Here is an 8,622-nt window from a genome sequence, read left to right as displayed (position 1 = left end):
GACCTTGGCTCCCCGCCAAGGAGGGAGCCAGGGCACAGCTGGGGAGCAGGGGTGCAGCCCTACATGGGCCTGTGCTGGTGGCCAGGGGAGGGGTGAGGGACACGTTTGGGCCCTGAGACCAGACAGGCCCCAGCTCTGACCTTGCCCTCCCCCCGCCCCCCCCCCCTTTCCTAGCTCAGGCCTTGGCCTGGACACACAGGCCGTGTGGGCTTCAGCTTCTGCTTGGACAGGGGGCCTACTCCGCAGGGACGTTGTGGGGGATAAAGTGAGACCGCACAGGCCCCGCCAGCCCTGGCCGTGGCCCTCGGTGGCCCAGCCACTCAGCTGCGACCCTTCCTTCCGCGGCTCCTCCCACCTTCCCTAGCACCCAGGGAGAACGCCCTAGCCCACCTCCCAAAGCAGCAGTGCGGAAGAGTGGGTGCCTCCTCTGGGGCTTTTCTCTGGACCGCCAAGCTTCAGTATGACAGGTGCGGGCTCAGGTGACGGGAAGCTGCCCCTGGAGCAGTTGGCGATGGGGATGGCCCCTTCACCCAGTTCCCAGCCCTTCCTGGGTTCCTGCTACAGGCAACAGCAGAGGACAGAGGCTCGCACCCTGCCCAGCTGCTGCCTCCCCCGGGATAGAGCCTCCGGCGCCGTCAGGGACTCAGGAACAGCCCAGAACCCCAGTGCTGTGAGCAGAGCAGGAGCCCCAGGCCAGGGTGGGGAGCAGAACCAGGCTCTCCAGCCACTTCCATCCCCACGGCCTTGCCCTGCCCCCAGCAAGGAGCACTGCCCTCTGGGACCTGCAGACCTGGGCTTGGAGGAACATGAAAAATCCGAGAGGCTGATGTTCCCAGGAATGGGAAGAGCAAGGAAGTGAGAGCCTCAGGGAGATAAAATCTTCTAGTTTGCAGGGTTATTTTTGAGTTCATTCACTCTGTTTCTAAGTCAAAGGGGAACTGAGGGCTGCTGTCCCTTATCACCCAGAGCTGAGCGGCATTGTTCGAGGAGCTACTTTACTGTGATTGTGTATGCTTAAAGTGTGGGTGTGCCCGTCCAGGTGTAACCTGCTCCTGCTCACGTGGGCTCCAGACTGTTCCCTGAGAGGAGGTACCACAGCCTCCTGCTGCCCATAGCAGTTAGTTGGGGGCAGGTCCTGGAGGGGCGCTGGGCAGCTGGTCACCCCCTACCCTGAGTCCCCCGTGCATGCAGCTGCCACATCTCCCAGCCCGGACAGGTGTCAGGGGCTCAGACCCTCACAGGCTTCCTTTAAAGTCCCAGGATTGCTGAACCAACTCCCATCTAGGAATAAGATCAAGCCTCTTATCCAGAAAAGGAAGTGTTTCTCCAGGCTTTTCTTACCTCCTACCTTAAGAAACACCTTTCCTTCAGCCAGGCTCTTCATGTACAAAGGGCCCTCTCGGACTGGGAGGCCCACAAGCACCCGGCCGGTGTTTCTTGCAGATTGAGCCATCCTCACTGGACCCAATCAAGGTGGAGGAGGAAAAGCCAGCAGAAGTCCTGGCCCTTCCTGCATGGAGTGAGCAATAGATCAACAGATAAATTAAACTGCAGAACTACCTATACCTGGGACCCCCGGGGGGCTCAGCGGTGGAGCATCTGCCTTCAGCCCAGGGCGTGATCTCGGGGCCCATGGGGTCGAGTCCCACATCGGGCTCCCCGCAGGGAGCCTGCCTCTCCCTCTGTGTCTCTCATGAATGAATAAGTAAAATCTTAAGAAAAAAAAAAAAAGAAGGACCTATACCTAAGATCAGTGTCACAGCGCATGGGCCGGCTGCCCAAGGGTGGCGGTAGCGTGGGATTATCCTCTCTCCCGTCAGTTCTCAAGATCCTGGAGAGATGAGCTTCAAAGCCTTGCCCAGGATTTTACAAAAGGGCAAACTCCTGCATTTCCTTCTTTGGTCTGACTTTGTCCTTTCTGGAGCTGTGGGTCCATTGGTGGATTTCCCGAGTAACGACGCGCCAGTCTGTGCGTGCACTGTGCTAGGGAAGGTCCAGGAGAGGAGTGTGGTGATGGCAGTCACGCTTGGATTTCTTGCAGAAGATCTTAAAGCACCTTGTAAACACTGGCTGTTTAGCGTGTCACCCAAACTGGAACGCTTCCGATAGTGAAGGGTATAGTGATGGTATTCATAAAGTATGCCAAGGGGCGCACCTGGATGGCCCAGCGGTGGAACATCTGCCTTTGGCTCAGGCGTGACCCCGGGGTCCTGGGATCGAGTCCCGCATCGGGCTCCCTCTTCTCCCATCGAGTGCCTGCTTCTCCCTCTGTCTGTGTCTCTGCCTCTCTGTGTGTGTCTCTCATGAATAAATAAATAAAATCTTTTAAAAAAAATGGTGCGAAGGGTGTAAACCAGGATGTATGGTCACCCTGCATGTTCACCCAGAGACTGTGTCAGGGCCCATGTCTTAAGGGCTGTGTAGGCAGAGCTGGAGATAAGGGAAGCCAGGTAGGCCCTGCCTCATCTGTTTATGCAGAACCTCACACGTTTTGGTTGTCACCGTCCCTATAGCTGCCAACCACTTGGGCTTGAGCTTGGATAGCTGGTTTGTGGATAGAGAAGACTCTGGGAATCAGGCAGGACTTTGGGACTGAGGTGAATCAATTAAATAAATTGATCGTGTAATTAGAAGTCTTTCCACACACACACACACACACATACACACACACACAATTTAGTTCAGATAGCTTCAATGATTAATTCTTACAAATGGTTAAAAAGGAAAAAATATCAATTTTATACAAACTCATCCAGAGAGGGGAAGTTGGGTGGCTCAGTGGTTTTGCACCTGCCTTAGGCCCAGGGCAGGATCCTGGAGTCCCGGGATCGAGTCCCGCGTCGGGATCCCTGCATGGAGCCTGCTTCTCCCTCTGCCTGTGTCTCTGCCTCTCTCTCTCTCTCTCTCTCTCTCTCTCTCCATGTCTATCATAAATAAATACAAATAAATCTTAAAAAAAGAAAAAAAAAACTCATCCAGAGAAAGAATAAAGGAAACACTTCCTTCTCCCCTACTTGTGAACTTTTATGCTGGGATCATCAACCAGGCAGACAGACCTGAGCCCAATGTTGGGCCTGTTAACGCACAAAAGGCCAGTAAACACCAACCACACTTTGGACATCACACAGGCTGAAATTCTTAGGGCAGAGATACTGCAGCTGACCTCAGTACTGTGACTGCGGGTTCTAGAAGGAGATCTGGCACAGGTCTGGGGATTCTCTGGACTCTCAAAATGTCTAAACTTCCCAGTATCCTCATCTCCTCTCTGTGCGCTCTAGCCCTCGGTGTCTCTGGATTGGAACCTAGGTTCCATCCTAGCTACTAGGACGGAGTAGGGCATGCTACAGCCCAAGCAGGAGGGCTCCCCCAACTTCCAAATTCCTCTGCTGCCTTCTCTGACAACTTCTCTTTCCTCCTTCGTCGGCATCTGGATGTCACATCTTCTCACTCTCTTCTTGCTGCAAAGTACGTTTTTTTTTTCTCCTCATTGACCCCAGGTGAGGAGGACATGAGGTGAGGAGGACATAAGACAGAGGCTGAAAGTAAGGGAATGTGGTTGGCTTAGCTCTGCCCATCATCCCAGAGAGCTTAGAGACCCAAGCTGGGCCACAGATTTCCCATTTGTCCATCCATCCGTCTATTCTTCCATCCATCTATCCATTCATTCAGCAGACATTTATTAAGGTCCTCCCCTGTGCTGGTCATGTACCGTAGGTGCTGGGAATATAGAGAAGAAGAAGACTTGGATGGATCCTGACCTCAAGCAGTTTATAATCTAGTGGGCAAACCAGTATCAGGGCCCCTGTGTCTTTCAGAGGGATGAGGGAGGGGGTATAGAGGACGGTGAGTGGATAATGAATGATTAATCTCCTTTCAGGGGCAAGGGTACAGGGTCAAGAAAGTTTCCTTAGAGAAAATGAGTTAGGAATGGAGTCTTGAAAGCTGAGTGCAAGTTGGCCAGGAAGCAAAGAAAAGGGGCAAGAACCTGGAACAACATTGTTAACCAGAGAACTGAAACGTGGGAGCAGGTTCAGGCCCCCAGGGAACCACCTGGGATGCTGACGAACGAAGTCCTATCAGAGATGGGGCTGGCAGGCAGGCAGGGCCCCGGCAAGCTCCTGTCAGGAGAACATGGCAGCCACTGTCCGCCATTTGAAGGCCAGTGAACTGTCCTGACCACAATGGGAGCCTCAAAGGATCTTAAATAGGGAAATAATATGGCCAGTTCAAGAGTATTTAGGACGATGCTGTGACTTCTATGAAGGCTAGGTGATAAGGGGGTGAGAGATGGGCCAGGGGGGCCCATTAGGAGATGATCCCAGTAGTCCAGGAAAGATGGTAGCTGGCATGAGCATTGGGGCTGAAAGAGTTTAAGGGGGTGATGGATTCAAAAGTTGCTGAGGCCACAGGATCTGCTGGACTTGATGACCAATTGGCTTCTGGAGATGGGGTCCAGGGTGCAGCAGGGACGGAGGGAGGAGTCAAGGATGGCTCCCGGTTTTCTGGCTTGGACAACTCACGAAGATCGTTAATTCAGGGGAAGCTGCAGGCTGAGAGGCAGGGGGAGGTGCTGAATTCCATTTCAGATGGGCTGGATTTGAGATGCGTGAGGAACATCCAAGCAGAAGTGTTCAGCATGCAGCTGGAGAGACCAGGACTGGAGATGGAGATATGGAGGTCTTCAGGCTAGACACAGCTTGAGAAGAAGAGTAGGTTCAGGACCCCAGAAAGCCACATTTGATGGTGGCTGAGAGCTCACAAAGGAAATCATTCCAAGGAGGAATAATCAGAGATGTAGGGAGGGAACCCATGACATGGAGGGAGTTTCAAGGAGGAGGGCACCATGACATGCCCTGACTGGGCCTCCTTTCCGTGAGACCAGAGGAGACTGGAGAGGCGCAGAGACAACTGGGAGAGAACCCAGGAGGGTTCTAGAAAGGCCAGGGTTGGTAGGTTGAAGTTTTAGGACCCCTTCCCCTTCCCCTTCCTTGGTTCCCCCAAATCCTTCTTGGAGGGGCTGAGGATTCTGTGCAGAGTTAAAGAAAGGGGTTTGGGGAATATGAAGGTTCAAGGAGTAAAGACTTCATGGCACAGATTAAAATATCTTTCAGCAGGGGATCCCTGGGTGGCTCGGCGGTTTAGCGCCTGCCTTTGGCCCAGGGCGTGACCCCGGGGTCCCGGGATCAAGTCCTGCGTCGGGCTCCCTGCATGGAGCCTGCTTCTCACTCTGCCTGGGTCTCTGCCTCTCTCTCTCTCTCTCTCTGTCTCTCATGAATGAATAAATAAAATCTTTAAAAAATATTTTTTTTAGCAGGCGTTGCCTTTCACACTTCCCAGGGGGACTTCAAAGCCATTTCCTAGTAGCAGTGGAGCCCACAGAGAAGCAGGGCCGCTCAGACCACTACAATTTAGAGGATTCAGGACCTGCCTTGCATTCAAATCTCAGCTCTGCCTTCCATCCCTAAAAACAATATTAATAGGGGCACCTGGGCAGCCCAGTGGTTGAACATCTGCCTTTGACTCAGGTCGTGGTCCCGGGGTCCTGGGATCAAGTCCCACATGGGGCTCCTCACAAGGGGCCTGCCTCTCTCTGCCTATGTCTCTACCTCTCTCTGTATATCTCACAAATAAATAAAATCTTTAAATAATAATACTATTAATAACTAATTATTGAGCACTAATTGCATGTCAGACACTTTACACTGTCATCTCCACTAATCTTCACAGTAACTGGAGACACAAGGACTATTTTTACTCCCTTCTTTTGCATGTGAGGTAACCAAGCCACGGTTGCATGCACCTCGGAGCGGAAACCAAGTCAAGGGGCAGTAACTGTGATCTAGATCAGTTTTCTTCCCATATGGTGTGAGAGGTCAGACTACCCCATATATCCTCAGACGTTTCCCCTAAGCACCCCGAGAGGGGTGGACACATCCCTCTGGAGGAACTCAGGATGGTGGCAGCATCAGCCGGCTCCCATGTCTCTGAAGTCTGAGGTTTTATCAAATTTTATTTAAATTTGCATCCTCCTTCACATGTCCCTGGCTTTTTTTTTTTTTTTTTTTTTATTTGTTTATTTGTTTATTTTTTTAAAATAGGCTTCACACCCAGCCTACAGACCGATGGAGCCACCCAGGTGCCTCTCCCTGTTTGTTTTCATTAGAAGATACTGCTGAGGATTGACTCTTGAGAGAAGGGAGGTGCTTGGGAGGTGTGGCATTCCCCTAGGTAGCTGCAGGAGCCCCTAGCCTACCTGTGTGGTCCCCGGGGACCATGAGGGGACCCGGTGTGGGGACTGGATCATCTCTCGGGCTCTCTGCCGCTCTGGATCTCCCTGGATCTCCCTGGACCTGGCTCTGTACTTGGGCGGCTGTGACAAGGCAAGTCTAAAGGCAGGGCTCCCGGCTGCCTCAGTCAGTAGAGCACATGGCTCCATCTCCTGAGTTCGAGCCCCACGTTGGGCGCAGAGGTTACTTAAAAGGGAGTGAGGGGGGGTGGTCCCGTGGGAGGAGGCCTAGCTCTCCTGAGCTGGGCTCTTGGTCTCTGCAGTCACATTTCCCAAGGAGGAGCCCTTAGAATCGGTCAGGGTTTGCAGGATAAAGGAGCCTGGTTGCCAAAGGCAAAAGAAAAACTAAAAAACCTGCAAGTAAATATCATGAAGATAAAATGCTTGGAGGCAAGAAAAAGGGAAATCCATCTGGAAAGAATCAGAGGGGATACAACAAGGGGCTCTGGAGGAGGAAATTTGTTCTGATTTTCAAGCTGACGTTAACACTGAAGCACAAAGAATGTCCCAGGGGGGCTCGGAAGGTGGTTCAGAAACTCCTTCAGGGGAGGCTCAGGGTCAGGTCCTCAAGAGTATAGGTGGCATAAACTGAAAGACCTTAAAAATGACCACTTCCTCTTCTCCTCACCTCGGCCGATAGCTCTGTAGGGCCACTTCTGCCCCTGCTCCCTCTGCAGCCCCTGCTCCTGCTCGGTCCGAGACAGGGCTGGCTTGTGGGTGGCTGTCACAGCCAGAGTGCAGGTGGGGACAAGCAGGACGGTTGGGACCCAAATTGAAAGGGAGGCCGCCAGCCCCCACCCCCTGCCCCCCGCAGCTGGCTGTGCAGGAGGTGCAGGAGTCGACAGGGGCAGTAGAGCAGGGCCTGCGCCGAGGGCTCAGAAGTGTCTGACCCACCGAGCTCCAGTCACTCCAGCTCTCCTCTGCTCCTGACCAGTCTTGTTTCCCTCTTGCTTTATTTATTTATTTTTTTTTTAAGATTTTATTTATTTATTCATAGAGGCCGAGAGAGAGAGAGAGAGAGAGGCAGAGACACAGGCAGAGGGAGAAGCAGGCACCGTACAGGGAGCCTGACGTGGGACTTGATCCGGGGTCTCCAGGATCACACCCTGGGCTGCAGGCGGCGCTAAACCGCTGAGCCACCGAGGCTGCCCTCCCTCTTGCTTTAAAACCTGTTTAGCTCAGGGGTTGAGCGTCTGCCTTCGGCTCAGGCCATGACCCCGGGGTCCTGGGATCGAGTCCCACGTCGGGCTCCCCGCAGGGAGCCTGCTTCTCCCTCTGCCAGCATCTCTGCCTCTCTCTCTGGGTCTTTCATGAATAAACAACAACAACAAAAAATCTTAAAAAAAAAAAAAAAAACTAAAACCCCCAAGCCCGTTTTCAGTGTTTCCTGCCTAGGACACCACCTTTGCGGCTCCAGCCTTCTCTGCGGCCATCTGGCCAGACAGCGACCTTTTAAGGCAGCAAAGTAGATTGGAAATAACCAGGCTTAAGGCAACACCTTCGACACTGTTCCATCGGGGCCGATCGTGTGAAATTAGACTCTGAGGAGGACTGGCTGACTTTTGGAGGCATCGATCTAAAGACAGGCTCCGGAGCACAGAATTCCGTAGACGGGAGCCTCGGAGGGAAGGGAGCGCAGTGTAGCCGCACGCGGTGCCCTACCGGGAGCAATGCTTCCCCAAGCGCAGCCCAAGCACGTCCACTTCATAGTTGGCGCGTGGGAACCAGGAGCAAGGCTGTCACCTGCTGGCAAATTTGTGAAAGACACTTCTTAGGGCCTTCGTAGCCTGCTTGGCCCTTCACTGTGTAACCTGAAGGAAACTCCCGATTCCAGGGGGCCTGGTTGGATTAGTAGGAAGAGCATGTGACTCTTGATCTCAGGGTTGTGAGTTCAAGTCCCATGTTGGGGATGGAGCCTACTCACAAAATAGACAAAAACAGAAATTCTTGACTTAGACAATCCTTTTTATTTATTTTCAATTTTTTAATCACCTTTTTTAGAATTTCAATTCAGTTTGCCAACATACAGCATAACCCCGAGTGCTCATCCCATCACGTGCCCCCCTCAATGCCCGTCACCCAGTCACCCCATCTCCCCAGTTTCCTCCCCTTCTGCAACCCTTTGTTTCCCAGAGTTAGGAGTCTCTCATAGTTTGTCTCCCTCTCTGATATTTCTCACTCATTTTCCCCCCTTTTCCCCTATAATCCCTTTCACTATTTCTTATATTCCCCGTGTGAGTGAGACCATATAATGTTTGTCCTTCTCCGACTGACTGACTTCACTCTGCATAATACCCTCCAGTTCCATCCACGTTGAAATGGTGGGTATTTGTCGT

The sequence above is a fragment of the Canis lupus genome, chromosome 7 (assembly GCF_011100685.1).
Source record: "Canis lupus familiaris isolate Mischka breed German Shepherd chromosome 7, alternate assembly UU_Cfam_GSD_1.0, whole genome shotgun sequence".
In the NCBI taxonomy this organism is placed as follows: domain Eukaryota; kingdom Metazoa; phylum Chordata; class Mammalia; order Carnivora; family Canidae; genus Canis; species Canis lupus.
The sequence above is the reverse complement of the archived record's forward strand: the minus strand, read 5'-3'. Positions refer to the sequence as shown.